Consider the following 26,424-nt stretch of genomic DNA (forward strand, 5'->3'; position numbering starts at 1 on the left):
CCATGGATCTATTGCTGTCTCGGGCACCTTATGATCGTTCTCCTGAGAGTCAAGATTATCGAATCGGACGCGAAACTGATAGTTATTTGTAACGTTCAGGGCCGCCTACTGACGATGGAACACTCAAATTGCGTAACGATTCAATACATCGTCTTTCAGCCGATTTACCTCCATGGATCTATTGCTGCCCCGGGCACCTTATGGTCGTTCTCCTGTGAGTCTAGATTATCGAATCGGACGCAAAACTGATAGTTAATTCTATCGTTCAGGGCCTCCTAATGACCATGGAACACTCAAATTGCGGCGAGATTCAATACATCGTCCTCCAGCCGACGTGTCTCCATGTGTCTAGTGCTGCCTCGGGCACCTTATGTTCGTTCTCCTGTGAGTCTAGATTATCGAATCGGACGCAAAACTGATAGTTAATTGTAACGTTCAGGGCCTCCTAATGACGATGGAACACTCAAATTGCGTCGCAATTTAATACATCGTCCTCCAGCCGACTTATCTCCTTGGGTCTATTGCTGCCTCGGGCACTTTATGGTCGTTCTCCTGTGAGTCAAGATTATCGAATCGGACGCAAAACTGATAGTTAATTGTAACGTTTAGGGCCTCCTAATGACGATGGAACACTCAAATTGCGTCGAGATTCAATACATCGTCCTCCAGCTGACGTGTCTCCATGGGTCTATTGCTGTCTCGGGCACCTTATGTTCGTTCTCCTGTGAGGCTAGGTTATCGAATCGGACGTAAAACTGATACATAATTGTAACGTTCAGGGCCTCCTAATGACGATGGAACACTCAAATTGCGTCCCAACTTAATACATCGTCCTCCAGCCGATTTATCTTCATGGGTCTATTGCTGCCTCGGGCACTTTATGGTCGTTCTCCTGTGAGTCAAGATTATCGAATCGGACGCAAAACTGATAGTTAATTGTAACGTTTGGGCCTCCTAATGACGATGGAACACTCAAATTGCGTCGAGATTCAATACATCGTCCTCCAGCTGACGTGTCTCCATGGGTCTATTTCTGTCTCGGGCACCTTATGTTCGTTCTCCTGTGAGTCTAGATTATCGAATCGGACGTAAAACTGATAGTTAATTGTAACGTTGAGGGCCTCCTAATGACGATGGAACACTCAAATTGCGATTCAATTTAATACATCGTCCTCCAGCCGACTTATCTCCTTGGGTCTATTGCTGCCTCGGGCACTTTATGGTCGTTCTCCTGTGAGTCAAGATTATCGAATCGGACGCAAAACTGATAGTTAATTGTAACGTTTAGGGCCTCCTAATGACGATGGAACACTCAAATTGCGTCGAGATTCAATACATCGTCCTCCAGCTGACGTGTCTCCATGGGTCTATTGCTGTCTCGGGCACCTTATGTTCGTTCTCCTGTGAGTCTAGATTATGGAATCGGACGCAAAACTGATAGGTAATTGTAACGTTCATGGCCTCCTAATGACGATGAAACACTCAAATTGCGTCGAGATTCAATACATCGTCCTCCAGCCGACTTGTCTTCATGGGTCTATTGCTGCCTCGGGCACCTTATGTTCGTTCTCCTGTGAGTCTAGATTATCGAATCGGACGCAAAACTGATTGTTAAGTGTAACGTTCAGGGCCTCCTAATGACGATGGAACACTCAAATTGCGTCCCGACTCAATACATCGTCCTCCAGCCGACGTGTCTCCATGGGTCTATTGCTGCCTCGGGCACCTTATGGTCGTTCTCCTGTGAGTCTAGATTTTCGACTCGGACGCAAAACTGATAGTTAATTGAAACGTTCAGGGCCTTCTAATGACGATGGAACACCCAAATTGCGTCCCGATTCAATATATCGTCCTTCAACCGACTTGTTTCCATGGGTCTATTGCTGCCTCTGCCACCTTATGGTCGTTGTCCTGTGAGTCTAGATTATCGAATCGGACGCTAAACTGATAGTTAATTGTAACGTTCGGGGCCTCCTAATAACGATGGAACACTCAAATTGCGTCCCGATTCAATTCATCGTCCTTTAGCCGACTTGTCTCCATGGGTCTATTGCTGCCTCGGGCACTTTATGGTCGTTCTCCTGTGAGTCTAGATTATCGAATCGGACGCAAAACTGATAGTTAACTGTAACGTTCAGGGCCTCCTAAAGACGATGGAACACTCAAATTGCGTCCCGAATCAATACATCGTCCTCCAGCCGACTTATCTCCATGGGTCTATTGCTGCATCGGGCACCTTATGTTCGTTCTCTTGTGAGTCTAGATTATCGAATCGGACGCAAAACTGATAGATAATTGTAATGTTCAGGACCTCCAAATGTCGATGGTGCACTCAAATTGCGTCCCGATTCAATACATCGTCCTTCAGCCGATTTACCTCCATGGGTCTATTGCTGCCTCGGGCACCTTATGGTCGTTCTCCTGTGAGTCTAGATTATCGAACCGGACGCAAAACTGATACTTAATTCTATCGTTCAGGGCCTCCTAATGACCATGGAACACTCAAATTGCGTCGAGATTCAATACATCGTCCTCCAGCCGACGTGTCTCCATGGGTCTATTGCTGCCTCGGGCACCTTATGGTCGCTCTTCTGTGAGTCTAGATTATAGAATCGGACGCAATACTGATAGTTAATTGCAACGTTCAGGGCCTCCTAATGACGATGGAACACTCAAATTGCGTCCCGATTCTATACATCGTCCTCCAGCCGACTTATCTCCATGGGTCTATTGCTGCCTCGAGCACCTTATGGTCGTTCTCCAGTGAGTCTAGATTATCGAATCGGACGCAAAACTGATAGTTAATTGTAACGTTCCGGGCCTCCTAATGACGATGGAAAACCGAGATTGCGTCGAGATTGAATACATCGTCCTCCAGCCGACTTGTCTTCATGGATCTATTGCTGCCTCGGGCACCTTATGGTCGTTCTCCTGAGAGTCAAGATTATCGAATCGGACGCGAAACTGATAGTTATTTGTAACGTTCAGGGCCGCCTACTGACGATGGAACACTCAAATTGCGTAACGATTCAATACATCGTCCTCCAGCCGATTTATCTCCATGTGTCTAGTGCTGCCTCGGGCACCTTATGTTCGTTCTCCTGTGAGTCTAGATTATCGAATCGGACGCAAAACTGATAGTTAATTGTAACGTTCAGGGCCTCCTAATGACGATGGAACACTCAAATTGCGTCCCAATTTAATACATCGTCCTCCAGCCGACTTATCTCCTTGGGTCTATTGCTGCCTCGGGCACTTTATGGTCGTTCTCCTGTGAGTCAAGATTATCGAATCGGACGCAAAACTGATAGTTAATTGTAACGTTTAGGGCCTCCTAATGACGATGGAACACTCAAATTGCGTCGAGATTCAATACATCGTCCTCCAGCTGACGTGTCTCCATGGGTCTATTGCTGTCTCGGGCACCTTATGTTCGTTCTCCTGTGGGGCTAGGTTATCGAATCGGACGTAAAACTGATAGATAATTGTAACGTTCAGGGCCTCCTAATGACGATGGAACACTCAAATTGCGTCCCAACTTAATACATCGTCCTCCAGCCGATTTATATTCATGGGTCTATTGCTGCCTCGGGCACTTTATGGTCGTTCTCCTGTGAGTCAAGATTATCGAATCGGACGCAAAACTGATAGTTAATTGTAACGTTTGGGGCCTCCTAATGACGATGGAACACTCAACTTGCGTCGAGATTCAATACATCGTCCTCCAGCTGACGTGTCTCCATGGGTCTATTGCTGTCTCGGGCACCTTATGTTCGTTCTCCTGTGAGTCTAGATTATCGAATCGGACGTAAAACTGATAGTTAATTGTAACGTTCAGGGCCTCCTAATGACGATGGAACACTCAAATTGCGATTCAATTTAATACATCGTCCTCCAGCCGACTTATCTCCTTGGGTCTATTGCTGCCTCGGGCACTTTATGGTCGTTCTCCTGTGAGTCAAGATTATCGAATCGGACGCAAAACTGATAGTTAATTGTAACGTTTAGGGCCTCCTAATGACGATGGAACACTCAAATTGCGTCGAGATTCAATACATCGTCCTCCAGCTGACGTGTCTCCATGGGTCTATTGCTGTCTCGGGCACCTTATGTTCGTTCTCCTGTGAGTCTAGATTATGGAATCGGACGCAAAACTGATAGGTAATTGTAACGTTCATGGCCTCCTAATGACGATGGAACACTCAAATTGCGTCGAGATTCAATATATCGTCCTCCAGCCGACTTGTCTTCATGGGTCTATTGCTGCCTCGGGCACCTTATGTTCGTTCTCCTGTGAGTCTAGATTATCGAATCGGACGCAAAACTGATTGTTAACTGTAACGTTCAGGGCCTCCTAATGACGATGGAACACTCAAATTGCGTCCCGACTCAATACATCGTCCTCCAGCCGACGTGTCTCCATGGGTCTATTGCTGCCTCGGGCACCTTATGGTCGTTCTCCTGTGAGTCTAGATTTTCGACTCGGACGCAAAACTGATAGTTAATTGAAACGTTCAGGGCCTTCTAATGACGATGGAACACCCAAATTGCGTCCCGATTCAATATATCGTCCTCCAACCGACTTGTTTCCATGGGTCTATTGCTGCCTCTGCCACCTTATGGTCGTTGTCCTGTGGGTCTAGATTATCGAATCGGACGCTAAACTGATAGTTAATTGTAACGTTCGGGGCCTCCTAATAACGATGGAACACTCAAATTGCGTCCCGATTCAATTCATCGTCCTTTAGCCGACTTGTCTCCATGGGTCTATTGCTGCCTCGGGCACTTTATGGTCGTTCACCTGTGAGTCTAGATTATCGAATCGGACGCAAAACTGATAGTTAACTGTAACGTTCAGGGCCTCCTAAAGACGATGGAACACTCAAATTGCGTCCCGATTCAATACATCGTCCTCCAGCCGACTTATCTCCATGGGTCTATTGCTGCATCGGGCACCTTATGTTCGTTCTCTTGTGAGTCTAGATTATCGAATCGGACGCAAAACTGATAGATAATTGTAATGTTCAGGACCTCCAAATGTCGATGGTGCACTCAAATTGCGTCCCGATTCAATACATCGTCCTTCAGCCGATTTACCTCCATGGGTCTATTGCTGCCTCGGGCACCTTATGGTCGTTCTCCTGTGAGTCTAGATTATCGAACCGGACGCAAAACTGATACTTAATTCTATCGTTCAGGGCCTCCTAATGACCATGGAACACTCAAATTGCGTCGAGATTCAATACATCGTCCTCCAGCCGACGTGTCTCCATGGGTCTATTGCTGCCTCGGGCACCTTATGGTCGCTCTTCTGTGAGTCTAGATTATAGAATCGGACGCAATACTGATAGTTAATTGCAACGTTCAGGGCCTCCTAATGACGATGGAACACTCAAATTGCGTCCCGATTCTATACATCGTCCTCCAGCCGACTTATCTCCATGGGTCTATTGCTGCCTCGAGCACCTTATGGTCGTTCTCCAGTGAGTCTAGATTATCGAATCGGACGCAAAACTGATAGTTAATTGTAACGTTCAGGGCCTCCTAATGACGATGGAACACCGAGATTGCGTCGAGATTGAATACATCGTCCTCCAGACGACTTGTCTCCATGGATCTATTGCTGCCTCGGGCACATTGTGGTCGTTCTCCTGTGAGTCTAGATTATCGAATCTGACACGAAACTGATAGTTATTTGTAACGTTCAGGGCCGCCTAATGACGATGGAACACTCAAATTGCGTCGAGATTCAATACATCGTCCTCCAGCCGACTTATCTCCATGGGTCTATTGCTGCCTCGGGCACCTTATGTTCGTTCTCCTGTGAGTCTAGATTATCGAATCGGACGCAAAACTGATAGTTAATTGTACCGTTCAGGGCCTCCTAATGACGATGGAACACTCAAATTGCGTCGAGATTCAATACATCTTCCTTCAGCCGACTTGTCTCCATTGGTCTATTGCTGCCTCGGGCACCTTATGGTCGTTCTCCTGTGAGTCAAGATTATCGAATCGGACGCAAAACTGATAGTTAATTGTAACGTTCAGGGCCTCCTAATGATGATGGAACACTCAAATTGCGTCCCGATTCAATACATCGTCCTCCAGCCGACTTATCTCCATGGGTCTATTGCTGCCTCGGGCACCTTATGTTCGTTCTCCTGTGAGTCTAGATTATCGAATCTGACACGAAACTGATAGTTATTTGTAACGTTCAGGGCCGCCTAATGACGATGGAACACTCAAATTGCGTCGAGATTCAATACATCGTCCTCCAGCCGACTTATCTCCATGGGTCTATTGCTGCCTCGGGCACCTTATGTTCGTTCTCCTGTGAGTCTAGATTATCGAATCGAACGCGAAACTGATAGTTATTTGTAACGTTCAGGGCCGCCTACTGACGATGGAACACTCAAATTGCGTCGAGATTCAATACATCGTCCTCCAGCCGACTTATCTCCATGGGTCTATTGCTGCCTCGGGCACCTTATGTTCGTTCTCCTGTGAGTCTAGATTATCGAATCGGACGCAAAACTGATAGTTAATTGTAACGTTCAGGGCCTCCTAATGACGATGGAACACTCAAATTGCGTCGAGATTCAATACATCTTCCTTCAGCCGACATGTCTCCATTGGTCTATTGCTGCCTCGGGCACCTTATGGTCGTTCTCCTGTGAGTCAAGATTATCGAATCGGACGCAAAACTGATAGTTAATTGTAACGTTCAGGGCCTCCTAATGATGATGGAACACTCAAATTGCGTCCCGATTCAATACATCGTCCTCCAGCCGACTTATCTCCATGGATCTATTGCTGCCTCGGGCACCTTATGTTCGTACTCCTGTGAGTCTAGATTATCGAATCGGACGCAAAACTGATAGTTAATTGTAACGTCCAGGGCCTCCTAATGACGATGGAACACGCAAATTGTGTCCCAACTTAATACATCGTCCTCCAGCCGACTTATCTCCACGGGTCTATTGCCGCCTCGGGTACCTTATGTTCGTTCTCCTGTGAGTCTAGATTATCGAATCGGACGCAAAACTGATAGTTAATTGTAACGTTCAGGGCCTCCTAATGACGATGGAACACTCAAATTGCGTCGAGATTCAATACATCTTCCTTCAGCCGACTTGTCTCCATTGGTCTATTGCTGCCTCGGGCACCTTATGTTCGTTCTCCTGTGAGTCTAGATTATCAAATCGGACGCAAAACTGATTGTTAACTGTAACGTTCAGGGCCTCCTAATGACGATGGAACACTCAAATTGCGTCCCGACTCAATACATCGTCCTCCAGCCGACGTGTCTCCATGGGTCTATTGCTGCCTCGGGCACCTTATGGTCGTTCTCCTGTGAGTCTAGATTTTCGACTCGGACGCAAAACTGATAGTTAATTGAAACGTTCAGGGCCTTCTAATGACGATGGAACACCCAAATTGCGTCCCGATTCAATATATCGTCCTCCAACCGACTTGTTTCCAAGGGTCTATTGCTGCCTCTGCCACCTTATGGTCGTTGTCCTGTGAGTCTAGATTATCGAATCGGACGCTAAACTGATAGTTAATTGTAACGTTCGGGGCCTCCTAATAACGATGGAACGCTCAAATTGCGTCCCGATTCAATTCATCGTCCTTTAGCCGACTTGTCTCCATGGGTCTATTGCTGCCTCGGGCACTTTATGGTCGTTCTCCTGTGAGTCTAGATTATCGAATCGGACGCAAAACTGATAGTTAACTGTAACGTTCAGGGCCTCCTAAAGACGATGGAACACTCAAATTGCGTCCCGATTCAATACATCGTCCTCCAGCCGACTTATCTCCATGGGTCTATTGCTGCATCGGGCACCTTATGTTCGTTCTCTTGTGAGTCTAGATTATCGAATCGGACGCAAAACTGATAGATAATTGTAATGTTCAGGACCTCCAAATGTCGATGGTGCACTCAAATTGCGTCCCGATTCAATACATCGTCTTTCAGCCGATTTACCTCCATGGGTCTATTGCTGCCTCGGGCACCTTATGGTCGTTCTCCTGTGAGTCTAGATTATCGAACCGGACGCAAAACTGATACTTAATTCTATCGTTCAGGGCCTCCTAATGACCATGGAACACTCAAATTGCGTCGAGATTCAATACATCTTCCTCCAGCCGACGTGTCTCCATGGGTCTATTGCTGCCTCGGGCACCTTATGGTCGCTCTTCTGTGAGTCTAGATTATAGAATCGGACGCAATACTGATAGTTAATTGCAACGTTCAGGGCCTCCTAATGACGATGGAACACTCAAATTGCGTCCCGATTCTATACATCGTCCTCCAGCCGACTTATCTCCATGGGTCTATTGCTGCCTCGAGCACCTTATGGTCGTTCTCCAGTGAGTCTAGATTAGCGAATCGGACGCAAAACTGATACTTAGTTGTAACGTTCAGGGCCTCCTAATGACGATGGAACACCGAGATTGCGTCGAGATTGAATACATCGTCCTCCAGACGACTTGTCTCCATGGATCTATTGCTGCCTCGGGCACATTGTGGTCGTTCTCCTGAGAGTCAAGATTATCGAGTCTGACACGAAACTGATAGTTATTTGTAACGTTCAGGGCCGCCTAATGACGATGGAACACTCAAATTGCGTCGAGATTCAATACATCGTCCTCCAGCCGACTTATCTCCATGGGTCTATTGCTGCCTCGGGCACCTTATGTTCGTTCTCCTGTGAGTCTAGATTATCGAATCGAACGCGAAACTGATAGTTATTTGTAACGTTCAGGGCCGCCTACTGACGATGGAACACTCAAATTGCGTCGAGATTCAATACATCGTCCTCCAGCCGACTTATCTCCATGGGTCTATTGCTGCCTCGGGCACCTTATGTTCGTTCTCCTGTGAGTCTAGATTATCGAATCGGACGCAAAACTGATAGTTAATTGTAACGTTCAGGGCCTCCTAATGACGATGGAACACTCAAATTGCGTCGAGATTCAATACATCTTCCTTCAGCCGACTTGTCTCCATTGGTCTATTGCTGCCTCGGGCACCTTATGGTCGTTCTCCTGTGAGTCAAGATTATCGAATCGGACGCAAAACTGATAGTTAATTGTAACGTTCAGGGCCTCCTAATGATGATGGAACACTCAAATTGCGTCCCGATTCAATACATCGTCCTCCAGCCGACTTATCTCCATGGGTCTATTGCTGCCTCGGGCACCTTATGTTCGTACTCCTGTGAGTCTAGATTATCGAATCGGACGCAAAACTGATAGTTAATTGTAACGTTCAGGGCCTCCTAATGACGATGGAACACGCAAATTGTGTCCCAACTTAATACATCGTCCTCCAGCCGACTTATCTCCACGGGTCTATTGCCGCCTCGGGTACCTTATGTTCGTTCTCCTGTGAGTCTAGATTATCGAATCGGACGCAAAACTGATAGTTAATTGTAACGTTCAGGGCATCCTAATGACGATGGAACACTCAAATTGCGTCCAGATTCAATACATCGTCCTCCAGCCGACTTGTCTCCATGGGTCTATTGCTGCCTCGGGCACCTTATAGTCGTTCTCCTGTGAGTCAAGATTATCGAATCGGACGCAAAACTGATAGTTAATTGTAACGTTCAGGGCCTCCTAATGACGATGGAACACTCATATTGCGTCCCGATTCAATACATCGTCCTCCAGCCGACTTATCTCCATGGGTCAATTGCTGACTCGGCCACATTATGATCGCTCTCCTGTGAGTCTAGATTATCGAATGGGACGCAAAACTGATAATTAATTGTAACGTTCAGGGCCTCCTAATGACGATGGAACACTCAAATTGCGTCCCGATTCAATACATCATCCTCCAGCCGACGTGTCTCCATGGGTCTATTGCTGCCTCGGGCACCTTATGGTCGTTCTCCTGTGAGTCTAGATTATCGAATCGGACGCAAAACTGATAGTTAATTGTAACGTTCATTGCCACTAATGACGATGGGACACTCAATTTGCGTCCCGATTCAATACATCGTCCACCGGCCGACTTATCTCCATGGGTCTATTGCTGCCTAGGGCACCTTATGGTCGTTCTCCTGTAAGTCTAGATTATCGAATCGGACGCAAAACTGATAGTTAATTGTAACGTTCAGGGCCTCCTAATGACGATGGAACACTCAAATTGCGTCGAGATTCAATACATCGTCCTCCAGCCGACTTGTCTCCATGGGTCTATTGCTGCCTCGGGCACCTTATGGTCGTTCTCCTGTGAGTCAAGATTATCGAATCGGACGCAAAACTGATAGTTAATTGTAACGTTCAGGGCCTCCTAATGACGATGGAACACTCAAATTGCGTCCCAATTTAATACATCGTCCTCCAGCCGACTTATCTCCATGGGTCTATTGCTGCCTCGGGTACCTTATGTTCGTTCTCCTGTGAGTCTAGATTATCGAATCGGACGCAAATCTGATAGTTAATTGTAACGTTCAGGGCATCCTAATGACGATGGAACACTCAAATTGCGTCCCGATTCAATACATCGTCCCCCAGGAGACGTGTCTCGATAGGTCTATTGCTGCCTCAGGCACCTTATGGTCGTTCTCCTGTGAGTCTAGATTATAGAATCTGACGCAAAACTGATAGTTAATTGTAACGTTCAGGGCCTCCTAATGACGATGGAACACCCAAATTGCGTCCCGATTCTATACGTCGTCCTCCAAGCGACTTGTCTCAATGGGTCTATTGCTGCCTCGGGCACCTTATGGTCGTTCTCCTGTGAGTCTAGGTTATCGAATCGGACGCAAAACTGATAGTTAATTGTAACGTTCAGGGCCTCCTAATGACAATGGAACACTCAAATGGCGTCCTGATTCAATACATCGTCCTCCAGCTGACTTATCTCCATGGGTCTATTGCTGCCTCGGGCACCTTATGGTCGTTCTCCTGTGAGTGTAGATTATCGAATCGGACGCAAAACTGATAGTTAGTTGTAACGTTCAGGGCCTCCTAATGATGATGGAACACTCAAATTGCGTCGAGATTCAATACATCGTCCTCCAGCCGACTTGTCTCCATGGGTCTATTGCTGCCTCGGGCACTTTATGGTCGTTCTCCTGTGAGTCTAGATTATCGAATCGGACGCAAAACTGATAGTTAATTGTAACGTTCAGGGCCTCCTAATGACGATGGAACACTCAAATTGCGTCCCGATTCAATACATCGTCCACCAGCCGACGTGTCTCCATGGGTCTATTGCTTCCTCGGGCACTTTATGGTCGTTCTCCTGTGAGTCTAGGTTATCGAATCGGACGCAAAACTGATAGTTAATTGTAACGTTCAGGGCCTCCTAATGACGATGGAACACTCATATTGCGTCCCGATTCAATACATCGTCCTCCAGCCGACTTATCTCCATGGGTCTATTGCTGCCTCGGGCACCTTATGTTCGTTCTCCTGTGAGTCTAGATTATCGAATCGGACGCCAAACTGATAGTTAATTAAAACGTTCAGGGCCTCCTAATGACGATGGAACACTCAAATTGCGTCCCGATTCCATACATCGTCCTCTAGCCGACTTATCTCCATGGGTCTATTGCTGAATCATGCACCTTATGGTGGTTCTCCAGTGAGTCTAGATTATCGAATCGGACGCAAAACTGATAGTTAATTGTAACGTTCAGGGCCTTCTAATGACGATGGAACACCGAAAATGCGTCGAGATTGAATACATCGTCCTCCAGCCGACTTGTCTCCATGGATCTATTGCTGCCTCGGGCACCTTATGGTCGTTCTCCTGAGAGTCAAGATTATCGAATCGGACGCGAAACTGATAGTTATTTGTAACGTTCAGGGCCGCCTACTGACGATGGAACACTCAAATTGCGTAACGATTCAATACATCGTCCTCCAGGCGATTTATCTCCATGTGTCTAGTGCTGCCTCGGGCACCTTATGTTCGTTCTCCTGTGAGTCTAGATTATCGAATCGGACGCAAAACTGATAGTTAATTGTAACGTTCAGGGCCTCCTAATGACGATGGAACACTCAAATTGCGTCCCAATTTAATACATCGTCCTCCAGCCGACTTATCTCCTTGGGTCTATTGCTGCCTCGGGCACTTTATGGTCGTTCTCCTGTGAGTCAAGATTATCGAATCGGACGCAAAACTGATAGTTAATTGTAACGTTTAGGGCCTCCTAATGACGATGGAACACTCAAATTGCGTCGAGATTCAATACATCGTCCTCCAGCTGACGTGTCTCCATGGGTCTATTGCTGTCTCGGGCACCTTATGTTCGTTCTCCTGTGAGTCTAGATTATCGAATCGGACGTAAAACTGATAGTTAATTGTAACGTTCAGGGCCTCCTAATGACGATGGAACACTCAAATTGCGATTCAATTTAATACATCGTCCTCCAGCCGACTTATCTCCTTGGGTCTATTGCTGCCTCGGGCACTTTATGGTCGTTCTCCTGTGAGTCAAGATTATCGAATCGGACGCAAAACTGATAGTTAATTGTAACGTTTAGGGCCTCCTAATGACGATGGAACACTCAAATTGCGTCGAGATTCAATACATCGTCCTCCAGCTGACGTGTCTCCATGGGTCTATTGCTGTCTCGGGCACCTTATGTTCGTTCTCCTGTGAGTCTAGATTATGGAATCGGACGCAAAACTGATAGGTAATTGTAACGTTCATGGCCTCCTAATGACGATGGAACACTCAAATTGCGTCGAGATTCAATATATCGTCCTCCAGCCGACTTGTCTTCATGGGTCTATTGCTGCCTCGGGCACCTTATGTCCGTTCTCCTGTGAGTCTAGATTATCGAATCGGACGCAAAACTGATTGTTAACTGTAACGTTCAGGGCCTCCTAATGACGATGGAACACTCAAATTGCGTCCCGACTCAATACATCGTCCTCCAGCCGACGTGTCTCCATGGGTCTATTGCTGCCTCGGGCACCTTATGGTCGTTCTCCTGTGAGTCTAGATTTTCGACTCGGACGCAAAACTGATAGTTAATTGAAACGTTCAGGGCCTTCTAATGACGATGGAACACCCAAATTGCGTCCCGATTCAATATATCGTCCTCCAACCGACTTGTTTCCATGGGTCTATTGCTGCCTCTGCCACCTTATGGTCGTTGTCCTGTGAGTCTAGATTATCGAATCGGACGCTAAACTGATAGTTAATTGTAACGTTCGGGGCCTCCTAATAACGATGGAACACTCAAATTGCGTCCCGATTCAATACATCGTCCTTCAGCCGATTTACCTCCATGGGTCTATTGCTGCCTCGGGCACCTTATGGTCGTTCTCCTGTGAGTCTAGATTATCGAACCGGACGCCAAACTGATACTTAATTCTATCGTTCAGGGCCTCCTAATGACCATGGAACACTCAAATTGCGTCGAGATTCAATACATCGTCCTCCAGCCGACGTGTCTCCATGGGTCTATTGCTGCCTCGGGCACCATATGGTCGCTCTTCTGTGAGTCTAGATTATAGAATCGGACGCAATACTGATAGTTAATTGCAACGTTCGGGGCCTCCTAATGACGATGGAACACTCAAATTGCGTCCCGATTCTATACATCGTCCTCCAGCCGACTTATCTCCATGGGTCTATTGCTGCCTCGAGCACCTTATGGTCGTTCTCCAGTGAGTCTAGATTATCGAATCGGACGCAAAACTGATAGTTAATTGTAACGTTCAGGGCCTCCTAATGACGATGGAACACCGAGATTGCGTCGAGATTGAATACATCGTCCTCCAGACGACTTGTCTCCATGGATCTATTGCTGAATCGGGCACATTGTGGTCGTTCTCCTGAGAGTCAAGATTATCGAATCTGACACGAAACTGATAGTTATTTGTAACGTTCAGGGCCGCCTAATGACGATGGTACACTCAAATTGCGTCGAGATTCAATACATCGTCCTCCAGCCGACTTATCTCCATGGGTCTATTGCTGCCTCGGGCACCTTATGTTCGTTCTCCTGTGAGTCTAGATTATCGAATCGAACGCGAAACTGATAGTTATTTGTAACGTTCAGGGCCGCCTACTGACGATGGAACACTCAAATTGCGTCGAGATTCAATACATCGTCCTCCAGCCGACTTATCTCCATGGGTCTATTGCTGCCTCGGGCACCTTATGTTCGTTCTCCTGTGAGTCTAGATTATCGAATCGGACGCAAAACTGATAGTTAATTGTAACGTTCAGGGCCTCCTAATGACGATGGAACACTCAAATTGCGTCGAGATTCAATACATCTTCCTTCAGCCGACTTGTCTCCATTGGTCTATTGCTGCCCCGGGCACCTTATGGTCGTTCTCCTGTGAGTCAAGATTATCGAATCGGACGCAAAACTGATAGTTAATTGTAACGTTCAGGGCCTCCTAATGATGATGGAACACTCAAATTGCGTCCCGATTCAATACATCGTCCTCCAGCCGACTTATCTCCATGGGTCTATTGCTGCCTCGGGCACCTTATGTTCGTACTCCTGTGAGTCTAGATTATCGAATCGGACGCAAAACTGATAGTTAATTGTAACGTTCAGGGCCTCCTAATGACGATGGAACACTCAAATTGCGTCGAGATTCAATACATCGTCCTCCAGCCGACGTGTCTCCATGGGTCTATTGCTGCCTCGGGCACCTTATGGTCGCTCTTCTGTGAGTCTAGATTACAGAATCGGACGCAATACTGATAGTTAATTGCAACGTTCAGGGCCTCCTAATGACGATGGAACACTCAAATTGCGTCCCGATTCTATACATCGTCCTCCAGCCGACTTATCTCCATGGGTCTATTGCTGCCTCGAGCACCTTATGGTCGTTCTCCAGTGAGTCTAGATTATCGAATCGGACGCAAAACTGATAGTTAATTGTAACGTTCAGGGCCTCCTAATGACGATGGAACACCGAGATTGCGTCGAGATTGAATACATCGTCCTCCAGACGACTTGTCTCCATGGATCTATTGCTGCCTCGGGCACATTGTGGTCGTTCTCCTGAGAGTCAAGATTATCGAATCTGACACGAAACTGATAGTTATTTGTAACGTTCAGGGCCGCCTAATGACGATGGAACACTCAAATTGCGTCGAGATTCAATACATCGTCCTCCAGCCGACTTATCTCCATGGGTCTATTGCTGCCTCGGGCACCTTATGTTCGTTCTCCTGTGAGTCTAGATTATCGAATCGAACGCGAAACTGATAGTTATTTGTAACGTTCAGGGCCGCCTACTGACGATGGAACACTCAAATTGCGTCGAGATTCAATACATCGTCCTCCAGCCGACTTATCTCCATGGGTCTATTGCTGCCTCGGGCACCTTATGTTCGTTCTCCTGTGAGTCTAGATTATCGAATCGGACGCAAAACTGATAGTTAATTGTAACGTTCAGGGCCTCCTAATGACGATGGAACACTCAAATTGCGTCGAGATTCAATACATCTTCCTTCAGCCGACTTGTCTCCATTGGTCTATTGCTGCCTCGGGCACCTTATGGTCGTTCTCCTGTGAGTCAAGATTATCGAATCGGACGCAAAACTGATAGTTAATTGTAACATTCAGGGCCTCCTAATGATGATGGAACACTCAAATTGCGTCCCGATTCAATACATCGTCCTCCAGCCGACTTATCTCCATGGGTCTATTGCTGCCTCGGGCACCTTATGTTCGTACTCCTGTGAGTCTAGATTATCGAATCGGACGCAAAACTGATAGTTAATTGTAACGTTCAGGGCCTCCTAATGACGATGGAACACGCAAATTGTGTCCCAACTTAATACATCGTCCTCCAGCCGACTTATCTCCACGGGTCTATTGCCGCCTCGGGTACCTTATGTTCGTTCTCCTGTGAGTCTAGATTATCGAATCGGACGCAAAACTGATAGTTAATTGTAACGTTCAGGGCATCCTAATGACGATGGAACACTCAAATTGCGTCCAGATTCAATACATCGTCCTCCAGCCGACTTGTCTCCATGGGTCTATTGCTGCCTCGGGCACCTTATGGTCGTTCTCCTGTGAGTCAAGATTATCGAATCGGACGCAAAACTGATAGTTAATTGTAACGTTCAGGGCCTCCTAATGACGATGGAACACTCATATTGCGTCCCGATTCAATACATCGTCCTCCAGCCGACTTATCTCCATGGGTCTATTGCTGCCTCGGCCACATTATGATCGCTCTCCTGTGAGTCTAGATTATCGAATGGGACGCAAAACTGATAATTAATTGTAACGTTCAGGGCCTCCTAATGACGATGGAACACTCAAATTGCGTCCCGATTCAATACATCATCCTCCAGCCGACGTGTCTCCATGGGTCTATTGCTGCCTCGGGCACCTTATGGTCGTTCTCCTGTGAGTCTAGATTATCGAATCGGACGCAAAACTGATAGTTAATTGTAACGTTCATTGCCACTAATGACGATGGGACACTCAATTTGCGTCCCGATTCAATACATCGTCCACCGGCCGACTTATCTCCATGGGTCTATTGCTGCCTAGGGCACCTTATGGTCGTTCTCCTGTAAGTCTAGATTATCGAATCGGACGCAAAACTGATAGTTAATTGTAACGTTCAGGGCCTCCTAATGACGATGGAACACTCAAATTGCGTCGAGATTCATTACATCGTCCTCCAGCCGACTTGTCTCCATGGGTCTATTGCTGCCTCGGGCACCTTATGGTCGTTCTCCTGTGAGTCAAGATTATCGAATCGGACGCAAAACTGATAGTTAATTGTAACGTTCAGGGCCTCCTAATGACGATGGAACACTCAAATTGCGTCCCAATTTAATACATCGTCCTCCAGCCGACTTATCTCCATGGGTCTATTGCTGCCTCGGGTACCTTATGTTCGTTCTCCTGTGAGTCTAGATTATCGAATCGGACGCAAAACTGATAGTTAATTGTAACGTTTCTGGGCATCCTAATGACGATGGAACACTCAAATTGCGTCCCGATTCAATACATCGTCCCCCAGCCGACGTGTCTCGATAGGTCTATTGCTGCCTCAGGCACCTTATGGTCGTTCTCCTGTGAGTCTAGATTATCGAATCGGACGCTAAACTGATAGTTAATTGTAACGTTCAGGGCCTCCTAATGACGATGGAACACTCAAATTGCGTCCCGATTCAATACATCGTCCACCAGCCGACGTGTCTCCATGGGTCTATTGCTTCCTCGGGCACTTTATGGTCGTTCTCCTGTGAGTCTAGGTTATCGAATCGGACGCAAAACTGATAGTTAATTGTAACGTTCAGGGCCTCCTAATGACGATGGAACACTCATATTGCGTCCCGATTCAATACATCGTCCTCCAGCCGACTTATCTCCATGGGTCTATTGCTGCCTCGGGCACCTTATGTTCGTTCTCCTGTGAGTCTAGATTATCGAATCGGACGCAAAACTGATAGTTAATTGTAACGTTCAGGGCCTCCTAATGACGATGGAACACTCAAATTGCGTCCCAATTTAATACATCGTCCTCCAGCCGACTTATCTCCATGGGTCTATTGCTGCCTCGGGTACCTAATGTTCGTTCTCCTGTGAGTCTAGATTATCGAATCGGACGCAAAACTGATAGTTAATTGTAACGTTCAGGGCATCCTAATGACGATGGAACACTCAAATTGCGTCCCGATTCAATACATCGTCCCCCAGCCGACGTGTCTCGATAGGTCTATTGCTGCCTCGGGCACCTTATGGTCGTTCTCCTGTGAGTCTAGATTGTAGAATCTGACGCAAAACTGATAGTTAATTGTAACGTTCAGGGCCTCCTAATGACGATGGAACACCCAAATTGCGTCCCGATTCTATACGTCGTCCTCCAAGCGACTTATCTCCATGGGTCTATTGCTGCCTCGGCCACATTATGATCGCTCTCCTGTGAGTCTAGATTATCGAATGGGACGCAAAACTGATAATTAATTGTAACGTTCAGGGCCTCCTAATGACGATGGAACACTCAAATTGCGTCCCGATTCAATACATCATCCTCCAGCCGACGTGTCTCCATGGGTCTATTGCTGCCTCGGGCACCTTATGGTCGTTCTCCTGTGAGTCTAGATTATCGAATCGGACGCAAAACTGATAGTAAATTGTAACGTTCATTGCCACTAATGACGATGGGACACTCAATTTGCGTCCCGATTCAATACATCGTCCACCGGCCGACTTATCTCCATGGGTCTATTGCTGCCTAGGGCACCTTATGGTCGTTCTCCTGTAAGTCTAGATTATCGAATCGGACGCAAAACTGATAGTTAATTGTAACGTTCAGGGCCTCCTAATGACGATGGAACACTCAAATTGCGTCGAGATTCATTACATCGTCCTCCAGCCGACTTGTCTCCATGGGTCTATTGCTGCCTCGGGCACCTTATGGTCGTTCTCCTGTGAGTCAAGATTATCGAATCGGACGCAAAACTGATAGTTAATTGTAACGTTCAGGGCCTCCTAATGACGATGGAACACTCAAATTGCGTCCCAATTTAATACATCGTCCTCCAGCCGACTTATCTCCATGGGTCTATTGCTGCCTCGGGTACCTTATGTTCGTTCTCCTGTGAGTCTAGATTATCGAATCGGACGCAAAACTGATAGTTAATTGTAACGTTTCTGGGCATCCTAATGACGATGGAACACTCAAATTGCGTCCCGATTCAATACATCGTCCCCCAGCCGAAGTGTCTCGATAGGTCTATTGCTGCCTCAGGCACCTTATGGTCGTTCTCCTGTGAGTCTAGATTATCGAATCGGACGCAAAACTGATAGTTAATTGTAACGTTCAGGGCCTCCTAATGACGATGGAACACTCAAATTGCGTCCCGATTCAATACATCGTCCACCAGCCGACGTGTCTCCATGGGTCTATTGCTTCCTCGGGCACTTTATGGTCGTTCTCCTGTGAGTCTAGGTTATCGAATCGGACGCAAAACTGATAGTTAATTGTAACGTTCAGGGCCTCCTAATGACGATGGAACACTCATATTGCGTCCCGATTCAATACATCGTCCTCCAGCCGACTTATCTCCATGGGTCTATTGCTGCCTCGGGCACCTTATGTTCGTTCTCCTGTGAGTCTAGATTATCGAATCGGACGCAAAACTGATAGTTAATTGTAACGTTCAGGGCCTCCTAATGACGATGGAACACTCAAATTGCGTCCCAATTTAATACATCGTCCTCCAGCCGACTTATCTCCATGGGTCTATTGCTGCCTCGGGTACCTAATGTTCGTTCTCCTGTGAGTCTAGATTATCGAATCGGACGCAAAACTGATAGTTAATTGTAACGTTCAGGGCATCCTAATGACGATGGAACACTCAAATTGCGTCCCGATTCAATACATCGTCCCCCAGCCGACGTGTCTCGATAGGTCAATTGCTGCCTCGGGCACCTTATGGTCGTTCTCCTGTGAGTCTAGATTGTAGAATCTGACGCAAAACTGATAGTTAATTGTAACGTTCAGGGCCTCCTAATGACGATGGAACACCCAAATTGCGTCCCGATTCTATACGTCGTCCTCCAAGCGACTTGTCTCAATGGGTCTATTGCTGCCTCGGGCACCTTATGGTCGTTCTCCTGTGAGTCTAGGTTATCGAATCGGACGCAAAACTGATAGTTAATTGTAACGTTCATGGCCTCCTAATGACGATGGAACACTCAAATTTCGTCGAGATTCAATATATCGTCCTCCAGCCGACTTGTCTTCATGGGTCTATTGCTGCCTCGGGCACCTTATGGTCGTTCTCCTGTGAGTCTAGATTATCGAATCGGACGCAAAACTGATTGTTAACTGTAACGTTCAGGGCCTCCTAATGACGATGGAACACTCAAATTGCGTCCCGATTCAATTCATCGTCCTTTAGCCGACTTGTCTCCATGGGTCTATTGCTGCCTCGGGCACTTTATGGTCGTTCTCCTGTGAGTCTAGATTTTCGAATCGGACGCAAAACTGATAGATAATTGTAATGTTCAGGACCTCCAAATGTCGATGGTGCACTCAAATTGTGTCCCGATTCAATACATCGTCCTTCAGCCGATTTACCTCCATGGGTCTATTGCTGCCTCGGGTACCTTATGGTCGTTCTCCTGTGAGTCTAGATTATCGAACCGGACGCAAAACTAATACTTAATTCTATCGTTCAGGGCCTCCTAATGACCATGGAACACTCAAATTGCGTCGAGATTCAATACATCGTCCTCCAGCCGACGTGTCTCCATGGGTCTATTGCTGCCTCGGGCACCTTATGGTCGCTCTTCTGTGAGTCTAGATTATAGAATCGGACGCAATACTGATGGTTAATTGCAACGTTCAGGGCCTCCTAATGACGATGGAACACTCAAATTGCGTCCCGATTCTATACATCGTCCTCCAGCCGACTTATCTCCATGGGTCTATTGCTGCCTCGAGCACCTTATGGTCGTTCTCCAGTGAGTCTAGATTATCGAATCGGACGCAAAACTGATAGTTAATTGTAACGTTCAGGGCCTCCTAATGACGATGGAACACCGAAATTGCGTCGAGATTGAATACATCGTCCTCCAGACGACTTGTCTCCATGGATCTATTGCTGCCTCGGGCACATTGTGGTCGTTCTCCTGAGAGTCAAGATTATCGAATCGGACACGAAACTGATAGTTATTTGTAACGTTCAGGGCCGCCTAATGACGATGGAACACTCAAATTGCGTCGAGATTCAATACATCGTCCTCCAGCCGACTTATCTCCATGGGTCTATTGCTGCCTCGGGCACCTTATGTTCGTTGTCCTGTGAGTCTAGATTATCGAATCGGACGCAAAACTGATAGTTAATTGTAACGTTCAGGGCCTCCTAATGACGATGGAACACTCAAATTGCGTCGAGATTCAATACATCTTCCTCCAGCCGACTTGTCTCCATGGGTCTATTGCTGCCTCGGGCACCTTATGGTCGTTCTCCTGTGAGTCAAGATTATCGAATCGGACGCAAAACTGATAGTTAATTGTAACGTTCAGGGCCTCCTAATGATGATGGAACACTCATATTGCGTCCCGATTCAATACATCGTCCTCCAGCCGACTTATCTCCATGGGTCTATTGCTGCCTCGGGCACCTTATGTTCGTTCTCCTGTGAGTCTAGATTATCGAATCGGACGCAAAACTGATAGTTAATTGTAACGTTCAGGGCCTCCTAATGACGATGGAACACTCAAATTGTGTCCCAATTTAATACATAGTCCTCCAGCCGACTTATCTCCACGGGTCTATTGCCGCCTCGGGTACCTTATGTTCGTTCTCCTGTGAGTCTAGATTATCGAATCGGACGCAAAACTGATAGTTAATTGTATCGTTCAGGGCATCCTAATGACGATGGAACACTCAAATTGCGGCCAGATTCAATACATCGTCCTCCAGCCGACTTGTCTCCATGGGTCTATTGCTGCCTCGGGCACCTTATGTTCGTTCTCCTGTGAGTCAAGATTATCGAATCGGACGCAAAACTGATAGTTAATTGTAACGTTCAGGGCCTCCTAATGACGATGGAACACTCATATTGCGTCCCGATTCAATACATCGTCCTCCAGCCGACTTGTCTCCATGGGTCTATTGCTGCCTCGGCCACATTATGATCGCTCTCCTGTGAGTCTAGATTATCGAATCGGACGCAAAACTGATAATTAATTGTAACGTTCAGGGCCTCCTAATGACGATGGAACACTCAAATTGCGTCCCGATTCAATACATCATCCTCCAGCCGACGTGTCTCCATGGGTCTATTGCTGCCTCGGGCACCTTATGGTCGTTCTCCTGTGAGTCTAGATTATCGAATCGGACGCAAAACTGATAGTTAATTGTAACGTTCATTGCCACTAATGACGATGGGACACTCAATTTGCGTCCCGATTCAATACATCGTCCTCCGGCCGACTTATCTCCATGGGTCTATTGCTGCCTAGGGCACCTTATGGTCGTTCTCCTGTAAGTCTAGATTATCGAATCGGACGCAAAACTGATAGTTAATTGTAACGTTCAGGGCCTCCTAATGACGATGGAACACTCAAATTGCGTCGAGATTCAATACAACGTCCTCCAGCCGACTTGTCTCCATGGGTCTATTGCTGCCTCGGGCACCTTATGGTCGTTCTCCTGTGAGTCAAGATTATCGAATCGGACGCAAAACTGATAGTTAATTGTAACGTTCAGGGCCTCCTAATGACGATGGAACACTCATATTGCGTCCCGATTCAATACATCGTCCTCCAGCCGACTTATCTCCATGGGTCTATTGCTGCCTCGGGCACCTTATGTTCGTTCTCCTGTGAGTCTAGATTATCGAATCGGACGCAAAACTGATAGTTAATTGTAACGTTCAGAGCCTCCTAATGACGATGGAACACTCAAATTGCGTCCCAATTTAATACATCGTCCTCCAGCCGACTTATCTCCATGGGTCTATTGCTGCCTCGGGTACCTTATGTTCGTTCTCCTGTGAGTCTAGATTATCGAATCGGACGCAAAACTGATAGTTAATTGTAACGTTCAGGGCATCCTAATGACGATGGAACACTCAAATTGCGTCCCGATTCAATACATCGTCTCCCATCCGACGTGTCTCGATACGTCTATTGCTGCCTCGGGCACCTTATGGTCGTTCTCCTGTGAGTCTAGATTATAGAATCTGACGCAAAACTAATAGTTAATTGTAACGTTCAGGGCCTCCTAATGACGATGGAACACCCAAATTGCGTCCCGATTCTATACTTCGTCCTCCAAGCGACTTGTCTCAATGGGTCTATTGTTGCCTCGGGCACCTTATGGTCGTTCTCCTGTGAGTCTAGGTTATCGAATCGGACGCAAAACTGATAGTTAATTGTAACGTTCAGGGCCTCCTAATGACAATGGAACACTCAAATGGCGTCCTGATTCAATACATCGTCCTCCAGCTGACTTATCTCCATGGGTCTATTGCTGCCTCGGGCACCTTATGGTCGTTCTCCTGTGAGTGTAGATTATCGAATCGGACGCAAAACTGATAGTTAGTTGTAACGTTCAGGGCCTCCTAATAACGATGGAACACTCAAATTGCGTCGAGATTCAATACATCGTCCTCCAGCCGACTTGTCTCCATGGGTCTATTGCTGCCTCGGGCACTTTATGGTCGTTCTCCTGTGAGTCTAGATTATCGAATCGGACGCAAAACTGATAGTTAATTGTAACGTTCAGGGCCTCCTAATGACGATGGAACACTCAAATTGCGTCCCGATTCAATACATCGTCCTCCAGCCGACGTGTCTCCATGGGTCTATTGCTTCCTCGGGCACTTTATGGTCGTTCTCCTGTGAGTCTAGGTTATCGAATCGGACGCAAAACTGATAGTTAATTGTAACGTTCAGGGCCTCCTAATGACGATGGAACACTCATATTGCGTCCCGATTCAATACATCGTCCTCCAGCCGACTTATCTCCATGGGTCTATTGCTGCCTCGGGCACCTTATGTTCGTTCTCCTGTGAGTCTAGATTATCGAATCGGACGCAAAACTGATAGTTAATTGTAACGTTGAGGGCCCCCTAATGACGATGGAACACTCAAATTGCGTCCCAATTTAATATATCGTCCTCCAGCCGACTTATCTCCATGGGTCTATTGCTGCCTCGGGTACCTTATGTTCGTTCTCCTGTGAGTCTAGATTATCGAATCGGACGCAAAACTGATAGTTAATTGTAACGTTCAGGGCATCCTAATGACGATGGAACACTCAAATTGCGTCCCGATTCAATACATCGTCCCCCAGCCGACGTGTCTCGATAGGTCTATTGCTGCCTCGGGCACCTTATGGTCGTTCTCCTGTGAGTCTAGATTATAGAATCTGACGCAAAACTGATAGTTAATTGTAACGTTCAGGGCCTCCTAATGACGATGGAACACCCAAATTGCGTCCCGATTCTATACGTCGTCCTCCAAGCGACTTGTCTCAATGGGTCTATTGCTGCCTCGGGCACCTTATGGTCGTTCTCCTGTGAGTCTAGGTTATCGAATCGGACGCAAAACTGATAGTTAATTGTAACGTTCAGGGCCTCCTAATGACAATGGAACACTCAAATGGCGTCCTGATTCAATACATCGTCCTCCAGCTGACTTATCTCCATGGGTCTATTGCTGCCTCGGGCACCTTATGGTCGTTCTCCTGTGAGTGTAGATTATCGAATCGGACGCAAAACTGATAGTTAGTTGTAACGTTCAGGGCCTCCTAATGATGATGGAACACTCAAATTGCGTCGAGATTCAATACATCGTCCTCCAGCCGACTTGTCTCCATGGGTCTATTGCTGCCTCGGGCACTTTATGGTCGTTCTCCTGTGAGTCTAGATTATCGAATCGGACGCAAAACTGATAGTTAATTGTAACGTTCAGGGCCTCCTAATGACGATGGAACACTCAAATTGCGTCCCGATTCAATACATCGTCCTCCAGCCGACGTGTCTCCATGGGTCTATTGCTTCCTCGGGCACTTTATGGTCGTTCTCCTGTGAGTCTAGATTATCGAATCGGACGCAAAACTGATAGTTAATTGTAACGTTCAGGGCCTCCTAATGACGATGGAACACTCAAATTGCGTCCCAATTCAATACATCGTCCTCCAGCCGACGTGTCTCCATGGGTCTATTGCTTCCTTGGGCACCTTATGGTCGTTCTCCTGTGAGTCTTGATTATCGAATCGGACGCAAAACTGATAGTTAATTGTAACGTTCAGGGCCTCCTAATGACGATGGAACACTCAAATTGCGTCGAGATTCAATACATCGTCCTCCAGCCGACGTGTCTCCATGGGTCTATTGCTGCCTCGGGCACCTTATGGTCGTGCACAGAATCACTGCACTCTGCAGATTCCAATGAATCAGATGGTCTGTGGAGAGCTGAAATGACAGTCATTTGTGGGTGGGGGTGAAAAGGGATGTTTTATGCCGTCATTGCTAACGCCAGTGTTACAATATCATATTTCTTCATCAAGGTTGATATGTCAAATATCTATGTCACAGAAATATCTATGTCCGTATTACATGGTGTAATACGGAACTTCGTCAAATGTCACCTGCCGTCAAATAAATATGATCAAATCTACGACCTCGCAGTAGATTTGATCATAAAAGTTGCCTGTCTTCTGTTCACCTCAATGTGAAATGTTACTACTTGTAGCGCTAGCATCGTTGCAATGTTCTGTCACGAGTGGTTGTTAACATGGCCGCGAAGTTTAATTTGCGTGTGCCGTCAACTACAACATTAATGGAAATGTATGATGCCGATGAGGCACTTTACACTACTCAGGATGCTCCACATTGTAAAGCACTTCATCAGCTTCATACATTTGGTATGCAAAATGGAATTATTACTTTGATCTATGATAAAAATAGTTCTTAACGCACATAAAGTGCGCTGAACATTTATTTATTTTCAGATATTGGTCCTTTAGTGCTTTATAAATTGCTTCACACATTTAAGGTATTATTTTAGTTAATGTGCACTGTTATATTCGAGTGCTGTTCTGTAAGCCAGAGTAACTCCCTTGTTGCAAGAAATCTTATTGTGAGTCTGTCTTCTGCAGGTATAGCAGTTATTAAGTGAGTATTGTGCTATACGACGAGACAGTTCACTGAGCGAATACTGAAATGCTTGCTCATCCATTCTTAAGTAATTTATGTATGACTTATGTCCTCCACTAGAAGTTCACATAACAAATGTTGTTGAATGTTTTTATTGTTTCACCGTAAAACCCACAGCTTCACCCATGTAGGTTTCTTCCCCCCCCCCCCCCACCCCCCCCACTTCTCTTCCAAATGCACACACAGTGCTATTGTGGTACATGCAACTGCTGCGCAAAATAACAAGTTGTTGTTGTCAGCCATCTTGAATTTTGACAAAAAATGATGATGACAGTGTAATACCACTTTTTAGCGCCACATCAAATATATTTGTCAAACAAATTTGACAAATATTTGATCATATCTTTGATCAAATCTTTGACAAAGAAATATGGTAGTGTAATACTGGACTAAGGGGCTCACACACATGATTGTGGATTTTATTGGGTCCAGGGGCTGTGTCTTGACACACTGATGAAGCATTGCAATACTCCAATTCATAAAATGGCACACTGTACGATTCAAATCCTTGTGCATGGAAGGATAAGATGTTTACCTCCAGCAAACATTTCTGAGCTAGGAAATAAAGATAGTAGCTAATGCATGCGGACACTTTGTAAAGAGTGCTGCAAAATATTCAGCAATGACTGCAGATCAGTTCAAACATCACCAACGAGATAAGTCAGGAACTACTGGGCACGCAAAAATAACTAGGATCATATGCACCCAATTCAAAAATATAGAATATGAAGACAGAGGAGTTAAAAAACGACTACATTCTTCACGGTAAAT

This window comes from Schistocerca cancellata, chromosome 2 (genome assembly GCF_023864275.1).
Source record: "Schistocerca cancellata isolate TAMUIC-IGC-003103 chromosome 2, iqSchCanc2.1, whole genome shotgun sequence".
Taxonomy (NCBI): domain Eukaryota; kingdom Metazoa; phylum Arthropoda; class Insecta; order Orthoptera; family Acrididae; genus Schistocerca; species Schistocerca cancellata.